General features: G+C 40.7%; 1 protein-coding gene across 1 annotated transcript in view; it reads left to right on the top strand.

Annotated features, from left to right (window-relative positions):
* Positions 1–102: 102 nt before the first annotated feature.
* sema5a (sema domain, seven thrombospondin repeats (type 1 and type 1-like), transmembrane domain (TM) and short cytoplasmic domain, (semaphorin) 5A) overlaps positions 103–19055 on the top strand; it is a 179986-nt gene continuing 161033 nt past the window's right edge. Inside the window, exon 1 of the mRNA XM_080208270.1 lies at positions 103–224. The gene's annotated coding sequence lies outside the window, so the exon portion shown is untranslated. The remainder of the gene's footprint in view (positions 225–19055) is intronic.

The following is a 19055-nucleotide window of genomic DNA, read 5'->3' as shown; positions in this document are numbered from 1 at the left end:
AGCGTGGGTCGTCCTCTTTACGAGAGGCAGCGAGACCAGAGGCAGGGCTGGGGTGAGAGAAGGGGAGTGAAGCACTTGAGGTACAGAGAGGAGAGGAGCAGAGACACTGCGTGCAGTGATTGCAAGTACTCCGGAACTCCTCAGCAAGTTTTACCTCCCGGCGGATTTTGTTTGCCTTGTAGACTACTAACTCGATGCGTTTGGAAAGTTGGAGCATTTACTCAGTGAGTCGAGAGTGTGTTTGTTATGTTTCAATAACCAGATGCATTATTTTGCAGAGGGTACTTTGAGTTGCTTGCATTATGCGGGGAAGTTCTGCAACAATAACACAGCGTAAAGTCTCCGCGTAAGCGTGTGCACTCTGATCACTGTCCCGAGTAAACCACACTTGGCGGCTGATAGATTTGTTATTTATAGATAAAAGCAAACCAAAATATTTCCGATGTCGTCCTGAACATTGCAATTGTATTATAAACTGGGTTCATTTCAGCAATACTGTTCTCAGATGAGAAACATCATATTCCTATTGTGAATTATTTTGATTCCTACTAGAATTGCGCTTTTAATTTTAAAGTGGAAATTGAAACGAGTTGCTTGAGAATACAAAGGAAAGGCACTGTATACTTCAAGATGCGGATTTATTAACTAGATTACTCACATGCAGAATTTGAGTGTGAGCTGTGCCAGCGCAGTTATATTTATGGAGTAGATTAAAGGTGATTTGAAATAAATATTTTCCACAAATTTCCACCTCTAAAGAAAATGCATCCTTTTTGTTTTCAAACAGTTAGATTCCTGCATACCTAAGGGAACAGAAGATTACCCCCCTTAACTTTTCTGAGTCGAATGTTTAAATCTGGATGCGAACTTGCGTTAAGTGAAAGATTCCCCCGGTGCTACTGTTTGATCATATCAGTTTACTGCCGTGGCACCAGTGCGTTCAGTCTAATGTTCGAGTTCTGAGTGATTGTTGACACAACTATAACTGTCATTAATAATAATGTTAAATGTAACTTCACTGGATTATTTTTCCAGTTTGATAGTTTATGCTCATTTTTCTGAAATGCTCTGATGCAGAGTGGATATACTTTTAGACTGCTGTGCATTTATTGCAATAGTTTGTTAACTGCATATATACAGATAATGTTCTGCTCGGATCGTTTTATTGAATTGTTCAGTAATTCACATCAGGCTCCTTCTTGAGAAGAGATGATTGCAGTCTGAGATATTGACAGCTTGGCGGCGCTGTTGAACATGATGAGGAAGGACCAAGTCACTTGTCGGGCTCGTTCTGACAAAAGCCAATAACTATCGGAGGCATTGACAGGGCTAACATCAAATCTATCTCTTCAATATAGTTAACTATCAGCTGATCAGCGATCTGAACTGCTTTGTCTAAAGTGTGTGTAGGGTTCCTTTTGTATGGGTTTTGTTTGTTTAAAGATGTGCAAGTATTCTGTTTCATTGCTTAAAGGGACACTATACGATCAGTAGCGGATGTGTGATTAATTATTAATGTTGGTTGGTAGTAATACTTTGATTTGTACTTTTGCTATTTTGTTGCGGAATTTCAACTTTATTTCAAAGAATTGAAATTGAGATTTTTCCACCTTAAACTACAGACTAAGAGAATATATAAGTACCGTTAGAATCTAGTATTCTGTAGTTTAAACCGAGGAATGACAGTTGACTATTAGTCTTTAGTCCTGCATTTCTTGTTGCATCCTGTAACTCCATCTTGCACGGTTATATTTCTTATTCTGTTATTTTTGAAAATGTGTTAATTACCTACATTAAACTGCACTGAGATTCATTCAAAGTATTAGAGTTGCAGTGTCCAGTGCTTGTTTATGTAATATCAACATTGTCTGAAATTGTATTTCAGAGTATGAGCAGAAGAGGGTGTGACAGTTAATGTTTGATAGAAAGTATGTAGAATTCTCAAGATGTTTTCGTTAGACACAATAACGTATGTAGTTTGACATGATTAATAGATTGGATCTTAAATCAAATAATGTAAGACTAGCTTTCAATAATTCTTTGCTTTGGAACATTCCAGTTTGCCGAGGTTTTCTATATGATTACCCCAACAAAATCTATTTTCTGGAAGCAATCAGTTTAGCAATATAGTATTGGAAGAAGCTAATTGTGCAAAATGTTCTGGCAGCAACGCTGTCTGGCTGAATGCGCTGTAGCATTAAGAATCAATTTTGTGCTGAAACTAGTTACAATTTGGATACTTGGAGATCCTGATCATTTCTTATATCTGTCTCACCACTGTACCTTTTGAAATATTTACTTTCAGTTGTTTGAAGATTGGTGCATTACAACTTCATTAATAAACAGTTTACCTGTTCATTGATCAAATTTGAATTAAACATCTCAATGAGTATGAAAATAACCAAACACCTTCCAAGAGGTCTTTGATTTTCTATCACTATTTTGCTGATAAGATCTGCCATAAAGGCATTATTTTTCAGTTGTTTTCTTAATTCTTGATACTCATAAACAATGGGTGATCAAAACAAGTTTAAATGATTTTGTTTTCTTGATTAGTGTTTTTTGATTGTCAGTTTAATGAGTAATAGCAGTGCATTGACTCATAATGGTTTAAGACTTAATAGATGAATTGTTTAAGTGTGCATTAATTTTATTTGCATTGTTATCCATCATTGTCAAATAATTAAGGCAAGAAATACCATGTCCATTTACAGATATTTAATTTTTATAGTATTCACAATTCAATTTTCTTCAAACATTTGTTTATTTAATTTATAGTGTGTGTGTTTACACATGAAATAGGAATTTTAGGAATTAAGATAAAAGCGACAAATGCAGATGCTGAAAATCTGAAATAAAAACAGAAAATGCTGGAAATACTCAGCAGGTTAGGCAGCATCTGTGAGGAGAGAAGTAGAATTAATATTTCAATTATCTTTTGAAAGGTTATCGAGCAGATTGGAATTTTGTGGCCATACACACAGACAGGATCTTCCTGCCCCATACGTTTCCCAGCAGCAAGGGGTGCATTTGACAGGAAACCCCATTGCCAACTACGGGACTAGAAGATCCCATCATTGGCCAATGGTGGGAGGCCACAACCACTGCCAAATACATGACAAGTTGTACCTTGCCCATAATTTTGACTTCTCTCCCTACAGCTGCTGCCCAAACAGTTGAGCATTTTTCTTTAGAAATTAATGTTTGTTATGCATCTATCAGGTAGACGTATATACAAATCTGTTGAGAATTCCTTGCTTTTTACAATATTTGACAAATAGTATATCATTATCTTCAATGACTCTTTCTAAAAATGTTTGCAGTTGCATTATTTTGTGGAATTCAGTTAAAACAAATGCAATTGATTAGAAAATACTCATCTACTTTTTCATATTAGTTATCATTGAATTTCTCAAATATATAATTGTAAGTTACTAATGTAGTTTAACAAGTAACAGAGTTAACTCCTAAAGCAGAGCTAAGTACAGTTGACATTGCCTAGCAATTTGGTGCATAAATGAGCAACATTGCTATGCAGCAGTTGTTATCTCTGAGTTGGCATTGGTCTTTGTAATCAGCTGCATCCACTTGAAACTGGGGAATAACCCTCTTCAATGAACCCCCCCCCTCCCGTTTGTTATGTTTTCAGTAATCTGCTATAATATATTTTATAAAATAATGGAAAATATTGAATTTTGGTTTGTCATTTAAGTTAATTATCTGGAACCATTGAATTCTCTTATCAGCAAGTTGCTCTCTGCTTTTCAGTATTTTGCTTTGGCTTAAATGCCAAATAATGCAGAACATATAGATTCAGTTAGTTTAAAGGTTGTTGCGGATGACTGATAGCCCTGTTACCTTTTGAAATATGCCCCACAATTTCAATGGATTTTCAATGAGGGAAGATGGAAAAGGTAAACTAATTCTCTAAAGACATGAGTCATTCCTGTCAGCTCATTCATCACTATCTTTCTCCTTTGTGATTCATAGCATGAGTCAATTGATATTTTCACAGATCAAGAAGCAAATACACGCACAAAGGCATGATTTAAAAATAATACAGTTCAGAGTTTCTTCACATGTTTGCGTAAAGTTATTTTGTGATGTAACAAAACTGCTGCTTTTCAACATCTGTATTTTAAAATAGTTTCTAAGAAAAATTGAAATGGAGTTCATTAACATAGCCATCATTGTAAAATATTACATTTTGGTACTCCTGCCCTTTAGAAAAAGCAAGCAATGTATTAAATTGCTGAGAGTTTTCAACTCTGTGATCATTGGAGAGGGAAAAAAATGGAAGGGTGTTATGTTATTATTAAAAGAAAGCTCTTTATTGATGAGAGAAATTTGTGCCTTCTATGTTTCTCATTATACCACATCAAATTTCAAACCAGCTCTGCTTTACTCTCTTGTCATGTATTGCTTTAAACAATAATGGTAATTTGCCATAATGCACAAAGGACCATAGGCATTCCTTCCCATTAGATAGCTTGAGAAGAACAAAGAACAACCCAGCACAGGAAACAGGCCCTTCGGCCCAACGAGCCCGCGCCGCCGCATCACCCTACACCTATTCTACCCTGCGTGTCTACGAATGGAACCCCTAACTTAGCCAGATTCAGGGGAGAATAGTGTCAATTTGGTAAAACCAATCAGCCTAACAGCACATCTTTGGGGTGTGGGAGGAAACCGGAGCGCCCGGAGGAAACCCACGCAACCACAGGGAGAATGCACAAACTCCCACAGACACAGGCCCAAATCCATGTATCTGCACAGCTAGCAGTGCTAGTCACCGAGCTGTTGCGGCGCCCGTCTACCGGTCCAGGATCAAGAACACACACCGACACGAAGTACTAGGCCACTCCCGGAACCTCCAAGAGCAGCCCACGCATGACCCACCATGTGCATGCCCCTCGTTTGACAACGAGGTGGACCTCCACCTGCGGAATAAAAAGACAAAAACGTTAATCTTACAAATCTGCTTTTCCGGTCTCCCGAGGTTCTAACCTTATTTAATAGCCCCTACCATAACCCTCCATCCTCATTTCACTCATGTGTCTATCTAACTGAACCTTAAACAAGTCCAACGTTCCTGCCTCCACCACCCTACTCGGTAGCGCGTTCCATACCCCCACAACTCTCTGCGTAAAGAACCTTCCTCTCACATCCAAATTATACCTCTCCCCCCTCACCCTTAAATCATGACCTCTCGTATTTGTACCCAGTCTAGGGAGCAGTCTCTCACTATCGACTCTATCTATTCCCTTCAGTATCTTATATACCTCTATCATGTGCCCCCTCAATCTCCGTCTTTCCAAGGAGAATAGTCCCAGTTTCTCCAACCTTTCCTCGTAACCCAGCCCCTCCATGCCAGGCAACATCCTGGTAAACCTCCTCTGCACCCTTTCCAGAGACTCCACGTCCTTCCGGTAGTAAGGTGACCAGAACTGGACGCAGTACTCCAAATGCGGTCTAAGACGCCATTCCACATCAAGCATTGGGCAAGGCGTGTAGGCAGGCCTCCATGAACTACCATGGCTGGCGTAGGAATTGAACCGTTGCTGTTGGTGTGATTCTGACTATAGCTTCCAGTGTATCCACACCTATTGCTTCGTCGCTCGTCCATCGCCATAGGACTCCAAAGGTTGAACTGATGATGATGATGATGATGATGATGATGATGATGGTGGTGTCGAGACCTGTTGCTTGATTTGGATTAAAGTGAGGGAGAGTTGCGCAGCGTCAGCCTCACTCTCTCTTCCCAATTCCCATCTGGATCCAGTGGCAAGACAAGAGTCAAGACGGCTGGAGGTGGGACTGGGTGCAGTGGATGACCAGGACGACTTCTATGTCTTGTTCTGCTCATCGTGTTCCATGATGCTTGCAGAGACCACCTTCTTGACCGTTGGACCTTCCACTGGTCTCGTTCGCTCAATCTGCCGGAGTCTGTCTTCACATGCTGGGATAGACATCTCCCTATCTCACTGAGGGTTGAGACCTGTTGGCTACCCTCACCTGGTTTAGCCTGCTTGTCAAGGCCGTTGCCTGGGTTGTGGCCGCTGTCGCATGCAAACAGCTACAGGGAGCCACAGATGAGAGCTGAGTGCCAGATGGGGACAAAGGGTGGACAAACCGCCCAGAAAGGACGCGACATGTTCCCCCACCTGAGGTACTAATCCTCCCTGACTCCCCATACACACATATACATACAGAGACATACATTCTCTTTTACATACAGAGATGAAGGCCAAGTCATTGAATACATTTAAGACTGAGTTGGACAGTTGTTGATCGACAAGGGTTATAGAGGACAGGCAAGGAAGTGGAGTTAAGGCTACAATCAGATCAGCCATGATCTTATTGAATGGTAGAGCAGGCTAGATGGGTGGAATGGTTACTCCTGCTCGATATCTTATGATCTTAGTTTGGTGTTGGGTTGAGGTGTCAAGTTCCCCTCCCTTAGCAGCTCATATAGATCAGTATATATGAAACATATATATCAATTATCAGTTATATATATCAGTTATCTGACCATTTAAATATATGTCCAATGTAACAAAGGCCAGACTTTTACATAGCCTAGGTGGGTATCCATCACATGAAATAATGTATGATGATGTTAGAAAGGTTTCCTGTCAGTATCCCACATTGCGATATTACACTTGGTGAATGTGCTTGAATGTCAGAAGCCTGTCCAATGCTAACTAAAGGGCCAATTGACTGCAATTTGAGATGGCCATTCATTTTTATGGTCAATGCATGGGAAAAATGGGCAGTCAGGGAATGCACATTTTCCACTTTCTGCATCCAAGGAGGGTATATGGGTCAGGAGGAGTTGAGAAGTGAGGAGGTAGGAGTTCAAATGTGAGGTGGAAGTCTGGGCAGTAGTGAATCATTAGTGTGGGATCCTTATAATTTTCTTTGTAGGTCAGGAAGCTTTTATCTTTATAAGCCTCATCATAATAAAGGTTGAATCTCCGTAGAGCAGAAGTGAAAAATGGGAATTGTTTATTCAGCAGGTGGCACTACGGGGAGGAGGCCACCTGACTATAGATGTTGATGTAGAATCTGCCACAAGTCCAAGCAGCTCAAGCTAAAAGAAATGAAGGCCAGTAAGCCTTGCAAGGGAGAAGGGACATGAGAAAGCACCAGTTCCCTGCTGGGAAAATCTATAGGGTTGGCTTTGGTTATCTTGAGATGATTGAGGTGCAGTGCTGAAGGAGGATGAGCCTCTCAATGAAGATAGTAACCTCAATATATGAGATGGTAGGCCCTGAGATGGCTTCCAACCATGTAGGTGGGCACTCAATGTCAGTGGCGTTAAAAGTAACTGATGCCCTCAATGTTTCTACCTCAAGATCCTTCTAAGTTGTGATCTGTGCTGAGTGTCACAATCTATAGCACACAACTTGTGATGAAAACACTGTTCAGAAGGGTCATCACTGTTAAACATTTCAAGACAGATGAGGATAGCCTGTCAGAGTGTTCCAGAGGATGTGCAGCTATTGCAGGTTTCTCAAGAGTTCAGGGAGCTGTTGATTGCACTCATGGGCCCATCAAGCCAACTGCAGGAAAGCCTGGGGGCCTCTGTGAATTCTAAGGGCTTCCATTCTGTGAACATTCAGCTAATGTATGATCACCAGAAGCAAACCCTCCAGGTTTGTGTGTGATAACTGGGAGTTGCCATGAGGGCGGCATGGTGGCACAATGGTTAGCACTGATGCCTCACAGCATCAGGGACCTGGGTTTGATTCCTGGCTTGGGTCACTGTCTGTGTGGAGTTTGCATGTTCTCCCCATGTCTGCATGGGTTTCCTCCCACAAACCAAAAATGTGCAGGTTAGATGAATTGGCATGTTAAATTGCCCCTTAGTATCAGGGGGACTAGCTAGGGTAAATGCATAGGGTTATGGGGATAGGGCTTGGGTAGGATTGGGGTCAGTGTGGACATAAAGGGCTGAATGGCCTTCTTCTGCATTGTAGGATTCTATAAGTCTATATTTTCCATCTTTTCCAATTTCCAGGACTGTTCATAGCCCTCTGTGAATAGGTGGTTAATGACACCAATCAGATATACAAGAACACCCACATAGGAGAGGTACAACAGAAGTCATGCCTCCATGAGAGCTATATTTGAGAGGACAATAGGCCTCCTGAAAATGAGATTCTGTTGTCTGGACCAGTCTGGCAAATCTTTCAGTATCCTCCAGAATGCATGTTACACATAGTGGTTGTGTGCTGTGCCCTGCACCATCTGGCTTTCTCTCAGGGAGATCATATGGAGGGTGAAGACTAGAATGATGAGGAAGATTCCAGCAAGACTTTGAGGGAGAATCTGCACAGCCACAGAGTCATAATGATAACACAGCAATGAGGCCGCTTTTAGGAGCCAGGGAGACCAAGGATGCCTTGATTCAAAGGAGCTTCCAGTGGGGTTTCAAAGTCTATGTCAATGTTGAATTTGTGATGTAGTGAAGTGTATGTTTTAAAGTGATAATTAAGCACAACTATTCCAAAGGAAGGTTTGGGGCACCATTGTAAGAGTTTATAAATTCAAAGTGTCTGGGGTGAACTGGGAGTCTGTGACTTAGCTATAGTTCCAAGACATCAAAGCAAAGATACGGGCTAGTGTCAGACTCATTCTTCCTCAATGCACAATTATTGTAATTGACAGTCAACCCTACAGATGTTGGAAAGAAGCAGTCACTTAGATTCCTTGGAGCTCATGAGGTGTTCCAGACACCCCATCATTAGGGCTGGCTCTCGAGAGAGTGGGTTTCATGCTAGCTGGTTGTTAATTGGTCAGAGACCATGTGATTGCCCTCAGCTGTCAGTCTTGGGCAGGAGTGGAGTTCACATCCACTTTCAGGACCGCCGGTCACACCCGCACACCAAACTACAAGTTCAATCCAAAGTATACATTACTACAACTGGCAACAAACATCTACACCACATAAGTGCACAAGTGATAGGCATGAGAGAATGTAACCATAGCTCCTTGACATTCAATGGCAATACCAAAGCTGAATCTTGCACTGTCAATATCCTGGGGGTTACCAATGGCCAGACATTTAACTGGACTAGACAATTAAATACTGTGGCTACAAGAACAGGCCAGAGCTAGGAATTCTGCGGTGCATAGTTTGCTTCCTAACTTCCAAAATGTATTCACATTTACAAGGCACAAGTCAGGACGGTCATGGAATAATGTCCACTTGCCTAGATAAGTGCACCTCCAAAACACTGAAGAAGCTTGACATCACCCAGGACAAAGCAGCCCAGTTGATTGGCACCCCATCCACAAACATTCAACCCATCTACCACCGACACACAGTAGTAACAGTGTGTCATCTATAAGTTGCACTACAGGAATTCACTAAGGTTCCTTAGGCAGCACCTTCCAAACCCATGACCACTACAATCTGGAAGGACAAAAGCAGCAGACACACAGAAGCACCACCACCTGAAAGTTCCCCTCCAAGCCACTCACCATTGTGACTTGGAAATGTATTGCCATTCAGGGTTGGCTGTGACTCTGTCTAGAGAGGAACCACTAGGAAAAGTGGGTGGGAAAAGTGAATGCAAATGGTGTCCCTTGTTGATGAAGCATCTTTGGCTTGCCTCACTATAATAAACATCCTTATCTGCTGAAGGACAATTTCAGAACGCTGGAGACACATTCTGGAGCAGATGATTGGCATCTCCTGCATCCTGTCATTCTGCGAGTCAAAGATCTAAGTGATGTTTGTATCACTTGATCCAGGCCAGGGACTGATGCCTCCTGACATCTACTTATTCAATTGGTGGTGAATATCCACCTAGCACCAGGACATTGCAAGACCAAAAATTCCTTTGGCAGCCCCATTGAAGAGAGGAGTTCCAAGTGCAGCTCATGTCCAATCTCAAAAATCTTAACACATTGAGCTCAATTTTGAAACAATGGGATCAAATAAAGTCAGCTCAACAATACTCTTGTGTTCAAACCATTGGGTTTCTACATCATCATCTCCAGGACTGAGTGCGACAAAAACAGTGCTGAAATATGTGTCCTCCTAGAACAAAAACGAGCAGTTTCATTCCCTGACAGAAGAACCCAAGGCTAAAATCAAGAAAGCAGCATTCCAATAGTTCAGGGCTGACACCCAAAGACAAATCTGGAAGAGAAAAGATATGTAGTGGAGAGAGAAATACCTGAGAGATCCAACAATAAGCTGATCATCATAATCTATGAAGTTTTCCTGAAGCCACCAGGATCATCTTCAGATCAAGGTCAACTGGACAAAATCCCCTTCACTCACAGCATGGTGTTTCTGTTCATTAGGATGATGATGCCGTCTGTCAATGATGAAAAATGCATTTTGAACAGTCTTAACTGTGAATCCACAGTGCCTGCTGATACTCTCCAAGTTTTTCTCTGTACTCTGTGGTAGAATCCAAGGCTGAACCAACACAGAGTTGCAACAACCAATTAAATGGATGGAAAACAACAAAGCTTGTGGAAGTACTTGGGGAAGTTGGTCTTTTACTCTTTACATGCCCCACTGTACATTTTCAAACTTGCTTGTTTTTACTTTAGACTTCCAGTATACTTTTAAAGCTCATTTTCTGCCCCCTCTTGCCATTTTTCCTACATGGTGATTTCCCTTGCTTTCTATGTTTTTTATAATCTTAGTTGCACACTCTTTTCATCCTATCTCTTTAATGACCTCATTAAGGTGATTTCTACACAAACCAACAGTTCTTTGATCTTCTATTAAGCTGCTATAGATCTTCACGCATTAAGCTCCCCCTGTGATTGGTATACCTGTTACATTTCCTTCCCTGACTTTTCTGTTTTATTCCTTTTCAGCAAAGGAACTTGATTATCTTTCCATTTTCATTATGAGCATGGTTTCTATGTCTGAAGTGATAACCTGTCTTTTTACACGTACTGGCTGATCTGCTTTTGTATCTTGCGCAGATTTCAGATTTTGTTGTTTCAGATTTTCAGCATTTCTACTTCATCTTTTAATCTGTAAATAATGTACCAAAATAGAAACCTCCAATTCCCTTCATTGTTCAGTATACTGAGTGTTAGGTAGCTGTTTGGTATACTGATAAATATGTGGATTTTTTTCCTTAAGGTACATAAAAATGGCATCAGGAAATAAAGGAAAAGTTACTAGAGCATTACAGGATTCAAAGGATATGGGCAGATTTTGGTTTGGTTGACAGGCAGTTCTTTAATTCTTTCCTCATTCACACTAATTTTGAAATTAATCATTATAATTTACATTCTAGTATCTGATTCAAGCTCCATTATGCCTGTCACAGTTTATAATCAGGACATTTTTAACTCTTTTAACCATCTATAATATGTTCTTGATTAATTGAAACAACATTATAAAAATAATTGCTATAGATGTCTAACTGAAAGGATATATCTTCGTCTCAGGATTTAGTTGAGCTCTATAAACCACACAGGCTTTGCTGCTGTGGGTTATATCCTTAAATAAATCACAGTTTACTACTGATCTCCCGAATGCAATTGTGATATAATAATTACTTAATGAGTGATATATATACATGTTGATGTAAAACAGAAGTTCATTATGCTAATCAAACATTGCCACTTTTTGTGGGTAGGTGGCGAGTAGGAAAGGATGAACATTTATATACATCTTAGGTAATCAATTACGTGATGAGGACTGGAGTGCTATTTTGTTTTTTGCACCCAGTGTTAACATCAGATATTCTCAGGTTAGGTATGAAGCTGACCAAATGGAGAGTTGAGTTTTTTTTTAATTCTGCCTGAATCGAATGCTTTATCCATTGAACTGAAAAGAATCCCCTCAGTTCCCTGGATTACAGAATATAACACTGACAACGTGCAGCTTGATGCACGGTGACTAGTTACACTCATACAGTAGAGAATACAAGTTATACTGTTCAGAAATGGGGCTAGGGAGCATCAGTCTGTACTGAAGCCAATGCATGTAGATCAGGGGGCCAGAAAGACATTCCAAAAAGTAGAATTTTATTTTTATTTATACTTCTAAATTGATAGTGGCTTTCCTAAGGCCAGTTGATGAATAATATTTTTCGTTTGCAAGATGGATGGCTGGGCTGGGAAAGAGAATTCAGAAACTTGTATCACAGAACTATGATGCATGCATTTCCAGTGTTAATGTTGGTGTGGAAGATCTAAATGGAAATGTAAAATATTGATCAGACATCATGACAAATGTCAAATAAGGTCTGTGATTAGGAAATGCAAGTTCTACGCAACACTTGAGATTCTGTTGTCATTATTTTCCCAAAATGAACTCTGAAATGAGCTGTTTTAAAATGTGGTTTGAACAGTAGTTTACCTGAAGTGGCTTGTTGCCTCATGCCAAGTTGCCAAGTCAATGGCAGTTGAGTATATATTAAACGTGTGATTAGTTTTTTTTTTAAAGAGTTTTCTTGCAGTGCACTATGAACTATTCAAAAGCAACATCATGGTCATTAAGGAGACATCCAGCCCTCTAGTGTTGTTGGATTTCTTTAATCTTTGCTGGTCTTTGAAGAGTAACTTAACAATCAATGCAGAAACCAGTTTCATCTTTTGGATCATCAACGTCCTGTCTTGTCCCTCCATGCAGACACTATAGTTAAGAAAACATATCACTGCCTCTATTTTCTCAGGAGACAAAAGAAATTTGGCATGTCCACTACAACTCTCTCCAACTTCTACAAATGCACCATAGAAAGCATTCTTTCCAATTGTATCACGGCTTGGTATGTCTCCTGCTCTGTCCATGACCATAGTAAGCTACAGGGGGTCATGATGGAAACCACTCAAACCAGCCTCCCATCCAGTGACACTGTCTACAATTCCTGCTGCCTTGGAAAAGAAGCCAGCACAGTCAAAGACCCCATGCACTCTGGACATACTCTCTTCCACCTTCTTCTATTGGGAAAAGGATTCAAAAGTCTGAGGGCATGTACCAACCGACTCAAAAACAGCTCCTTTCCTGTTCTCATCAGTCTTTTGAATGGACTTACTTCGCATTAAGTTGATCTTTCTCTACACCTTAACCATGACTGTGACACTACACGCTGCACCCTCCCTTTCCACAAGTACAGTACGTTTTGATGTTTAGCATGCAAGAAACAATATTTTTCACTGTATACAAATACATGTGACAATAATAAGTCATATCAGGGATAGGTAGGTGGTTGGTTATTATTGTCAGTATTAATATTGTCATTATTATTGTTTTACAGACTTTAAACTAGGACATTGGTTTTAAACTAAGAGCCTGGAAATATAACACTTACTTTATTAAAATACTAACTTATGCTGGATAATCTAATTACAGAGTGTTGGCAGTGCAGGTGCTGTGTTGGAACTGCAACTAATGTAAGTTGGTTTGGCTAGTGTGATTCTGAACAACCATACCTATAGTTAAGGTCTGCAATTTGAGGAACATTGAGGAGTTGTTGAACTGGAATCTGAGCAGCAGACATTGCGGAGCTAAAGAGTCACCCTCTGATTTTAAGATCATGCCACTTTGTCTTGATTTCCAAGATATGAATGTTTTAGTGATTGTATCACATCATAATCAGTCTTCTGTGTGTTTAGTCTACAACGGAATAAATGCAGCCTACAAATTAAACCAGATGACATCTTATCTACTATTAACTCGATCTATCTTTGGAGAGATTGAAGGATTACAAGTGCTTAAGACACATATCAGTCCAGATCTCAATAAGAGTTTAATTTTACATAGCAAAGATAGTGGGAATGAACTTTTTAAAGCTGCGAATCTCACTACTGATCACATGTTTATGTCACACTACCTGTAAGCCCCACGACTTGCCTGAGCTTGCAAAATCTTACTAACTGTCCTGGCGAGACAATTCACATCCCTTTAACCTGTGATTATCCTCTCTTCACTCACATTGTCTGTACCTGTTAAGAACTGATTACCCGTTAAGACTCGCATTCCAACCATTATCCTGCAATTGAGTCTGTCCATATATGCCCTATGACAGGCATAAATATGACAGACCTGAATGTGAGTCTGTGATTGTAGTATGGAATATATTAGAATACCCATTTAAATGTTACAGTAAGAAGTCTCACAACACCAGGTTAAAGTTCAACCGGTTTATTTGGTAGCATGAGCTTTCAGAGCGCTGCTTCTTCATACCTGATGAAGAGTGAAGAGTTGGGTTCACAAACAGGGCACATACAAACACAGACTCAGTTGCAGGATAATGGTTGGAATGCGAGTCTGAATGGGTAATCAAGTCTTTACAGGTACAGACAATGTGACTGGAGAAAGGTATAATCACAGGTCAAAGGGATGTGAATTGTCTCCAGCCAGGACAGTCAGTGAGATCTTGGAAGCCCAGGCAAGTTGTGGGGGTTACAGGTAGTATGAACCCTAGATCCCAGTTGAGGCCATCCTCATGTGTACGATCTTGGCTGTCAGATTCTGCGTTGTCGTGTGTCTTGAAGGCCACCTTGGAGAACGTTTACCCGAAAATTGGAGGCTGAATGTCCTTGACTGCTGAGGTTTTCCCTGACAGGGAGGAAACACTCCTGCCTGGTGATTGTCGAACGGTGTCCATGCATCTGTATGGTCTCACTGATGTACCATGCCTCAGGACATCCTTTCCTGCAACGTTTGCCGAGTCACATGAGAATGTACCATGTACCTTCTGGATGGTATTCTCACATGAGATGATGGCGTCCGTGTCGTTGATCTGGCATGTCTTGCAGAGGTTGCTGTGGCAGGGTTGTATGGTGTATCGTGGTTGCTGTTTTCCTGAAAGCTGTGTAGTTTGCTGCGAAAAGTGGTCTGCTTGAGGTTGCGTGGTTGTTTGAAGGCAAGTAGTGGGGATGTGGGGATGGCCTTGGCGAGATGTTTGTCTTCATCAGTGACATGTTGAAGGCTCTGGAGAAGATGTCGAAGCTTCTCTGCTCCGGGGAAGTATTGGATGACGAAGAGTACTCTGTTGGTCGTGTCCCGTGTTTGTCTCCTTAGGAGGTTGCTGTGGTTTTTTGCTGTGGTGTGTCAGAACTGTCAGTTGATGAGTTGAGCACTATATCCTGTTCTTACAAGGGCGTCTTTCAGCATCTGGAGGTGTCTGTGACATGAACAGATCCTGTGTATACAGAGGGCATGTCTACAAGGGATGGCTTCTTTAACATGTTTAGGGTGGAAGCTTTAAAAGTGGAGCATCACGAGATTATCCGTGGGCTTGCTGTACAGTGAAGTGCTGTGGTGATTGTCCTTGATGGAGTTGCATGTGTCCAAGAATGCAGCCGATTGTGGAGAGTAGTCCATGGTGAGTCTGATGGTGGGATGGAACTTGTTGATGTCACAATGTAGTTGTTTCAGTGATTCTTGGCCATGAGTCCAAAGGAAGAAAATGTCATTGATGTATCTAGTGTATAGCATCTGTTGTAGGTCCTGTGCGGTGAAGAGGTCTTGTTTGAACCTGTGCATAAAGATGTTGGCATATTGAGGTGTGAATTTGGTCTCCCTGGCTGTTCTGTGTGAATGGATGAAGAACTGGTTGTTGAAGGTGAAGACATTGTGGTCCAGGATGAAATTGATGTGTTGTAGAATTGCATCTGGAGAGTGGTAGTTGTCGGCATTAAGTACTGAGGCAGTTGCAGCAATGCCGTCGTCGTGTGGGATGCTGGTGTAGAGCGCCGAGACATCCATTATGACGAGGAGTGTCGCTGGTTCAACTGCTCCATGGGTGCTGAGTTTCTGTAAGAAGTCTGTAATGTCGTGACAGAAGCTGGAGGTTCTTTGTACGATGGGTTTCAGAATGCCCTCGATGTAGCCACAGAGGCTCTCATACAGGGTCCCATTGCTTGATATGATGGGACGGCTGCATTGCCCATTCGCATTGTCTACACGTGTAAATTTGATTACCCATTAAGATTCACATTCCAACCATTATCTTGCAATTGAGTCTGTGTCTGCGTATGCCCTGTTGTGAACCCAATTCTTCACTCAGCTGAGGAAGGAGCAGTGCTCCAAATGCTTGTGCTATCAAAAAAAACTGTTGGACTTTAACCTGGAGACTTCTTACTGTGCCCACCCCAATTGAACACCAGCATCTCCACATCATTTAAATGCTACTATCTTGATCTGGTAAAAAAAACTCTGTAATACTGACTAGTGTATGTCATGGTGTGAAAAAATGTAGTAAAACTGGGCACAATGTGGCAGCCAGAGTTTCTAAATCAAATTATCTAGATAATTGCTGTTTTGATGATGATGGCCTAATGCTGGTTTATTTGGTAAATCTGATTAACTGCATCTTAAATGAAAGGTACATAACTGAGTATATTATTTTCTAGCTTTCATTCCTTCTATGCTAAAATGTTGACCACAGGAGGGATTCACACTCTACAATGTAATTAATTGATTGTGGTGGTGAGCATCTGTCTTTTGATTTTAATCCTGCGATTAGGCTGAGTTGATAATGGCACATTACTGTGAAGAGAAACTGTGTTTACCACTTTATTAAATGTGTTGATGGTTTCTTTGCCCAATGCACATGAGTATGCAGTACTGCTTATTTATAAAAGTAGTGTGCATTAAGACGGAACTTTTCCTTCTGGTATTGCCTTTTTATTGGTTGTCTGTGTCCTATCAACATGCCCTGAGTTTTCTCTCCTCTCCCTGTAATGTCAACCTGCAAAATTAGAAATCACTGGAGGGTTAGAGTATGTCAGAGCAGTGGGACATGAAGAAAAGTATCTACAACATAGAAGTTCAGCTGTTTTCTCCTGCCTTTCATTGGCATAAATTATGCAGGCTTAGAAGCTGCCATGGTAACGCAAGCGGTGTGTAAAATGCTGGTTTTGTGTGGCTGAGTCCATTGTTTCATAAATAATCACAAAGGCAGCCAACTTCAGACTCAGTGGAAGTTTGTATTTGATTCAAGTGGCTGTTTCATTGAAGATCTTTTTTTTTGAAAAAAGCTTTCTATGGGGGGGGCGGTGGAGTGAAGAAAAAGAAAAAAAGCTTGAACAAATTGGAGCACAGTGAAATTTACTACAGTGAGCCATTAATCATTTATTCACTTGTCCACACTAGTTTGGAAAAGTGACAACAGCTAATCTCATTTATGCCGTTGCCCAATCTGAACAGCATGGTTGTTGAGATGTATAAACATTGACAACTGAGTTTAATCTTACAGGAACTATCCTCTAACTTTCATCAGTGATTGCTGTTTACAACTTATGCTTGAAGTGAAAAAGGGGCATGTACAATATGTCTTTCAGTAAAGATCACTATTTTGATTAAGGATGGACCTTATTTTGTATTCATTACTATTTAAATAAAGGAGTGTGCATGGACTAGGGCTATTTAGCGCTTGAGGCAAAGGTCAGTCCCGGACCATTCAGCTCACAAACCTTTTAGGTCGTAGGTCGTATGTTATGAACTCCTTCACTCTATCAGTGCTAATAAGCCTTCAGGTGATGAATCTGGCTGAGGCAGTGGATTCCAATGGAAATTGTATTGAGGGGCCTCTGGGGAAATTCATTTTCAGTAGCTGCTCCAAAGATTCAAAGAACAGATCTATGTATATATCTGAGCAATGATCTAGAACTGAAAATCTAATTTCATTTCAAAGCACTATCTGAATCATAGAGCGGAACTGTGGAATTAAAGAAAAATGTAAAAGTATATGAAAAGAAGAAGAAAAGGATTAGAGGGACATGACCCCCAGGACTGAATTTGAACATCTGTATATTAATAAAATATTTAAAATCTTATATCTATGTATCCTTTCTTGTGAACTTTTTCTACTAGAAACTCAGTTTTCAAAGACATTTCAGGAACATTTATTACTGTATAATCTTACAGACTATAGTTGGGAAAACACAGATTAAAGAATTGCTTTGTTTTAGTTAAAGTTTTGTTTTGCTTAAAGTTTTGTAATAAGGATAGATGTTAAAGTACTTGAATAGAGGATCCCAGAATAGGTCTGACCCTCCAGCATGTTCATTTACTGCAATGTATTCATGTATGACATCTGTAACTTATTCTGGCTTGTTGTATTTAGTACGTGGAGCCTACCCTCACCATTGTGTACTATCCTTTTGTCTCATTTGGTAGCTAGATTCTCCCTTTTTGAGTACAAAGGGGATATTGATGCCCCACTCCAGGACTTGGTTTCAGTGGAGTACATAAGCAATACAATTCTCTGGTCTCTCCACAGCATTTTCTCGGTAGTGGGAGTGACACACCGTTGGCTGGTAACAGGATCGCCTGGTCCCACTGCTATCAATGGAATTTCTCATTGATTTCATCCCACGCCACTGGGAAACCTGCAGTGGGGGCATGTTATCGGTAGGTCCAGAATATCCTGCTGGTGCAAAGATCAAGATGTGGAGATGCCGGCATTGGACTGGGGTAAACACAGTAAGAAGTCTCACAATACCAGGTTAAAGTCCAACCAGTTTATTTGATAGTAAACCCACAAGCTTTCGGAAACGGTGTTCCTTTGTCAGGTGTGTGGAAGGTTCTGATCAGAAAAGGGCATATAAAGTCACGCACACACCTGGTGTTGTGAGACTTTTTACTGCGAAGATCGAGCCCATAGAGTGTTGCGGTGCTAATCTTCATATCGGACTTTAAAGTCAAGCCTTCATCATTTTATCTGGTGGTTCAGGTGGCTGTTAGATGTCCCACGACATTCTTCAAAGAAATCGAGGGAGTTCATTTGGTGCCCTGGTCAGCACTGTTACTTCAACAAATACTAGTAGAAAAAACTGAATTACAAGTATTCATCTAATTGTTCCATATGGTTATTCATGTGTAGACTGGCTGCTGTGTTTTGATGTAAAACAGCAGTCACTGCGTTTCAAAATAATTTATTCCTTGTGAAGCACTATAGTATTTTCTATGAGACAGGATAAGACACCACAAAGGCAAGTCCATTCTTTTGTCTGCCTGCTTTGTCCTGATTGATTTACCTAGACACTGTACAGGCAACAAACACATGATTTAAACATGCTGTCTTTTTGTAAGTGCTCAGGACACATTTTTGCAA

The sequence above is a fragment of the Carcharhinus amblyrhynchos genome, chromosome 2 (genome assembly GCF_965287045.1).
Source record: "Carcharhinus amblyrhynchos chromosome 2, sCarAmb.v2.hapA, whole genome shotgun sequence".
Taxonomy (NCBI): Eukaryota; Metazoa; Chordata; class Chondrichthyes; order Carcharhiniformes; family Carcharhinidae; genus Carcharhinus; species Carcharhinus amblyrhynchos.
This window is presented reverse-complemented; position numbering and strand designations above follow the sequence as displayed.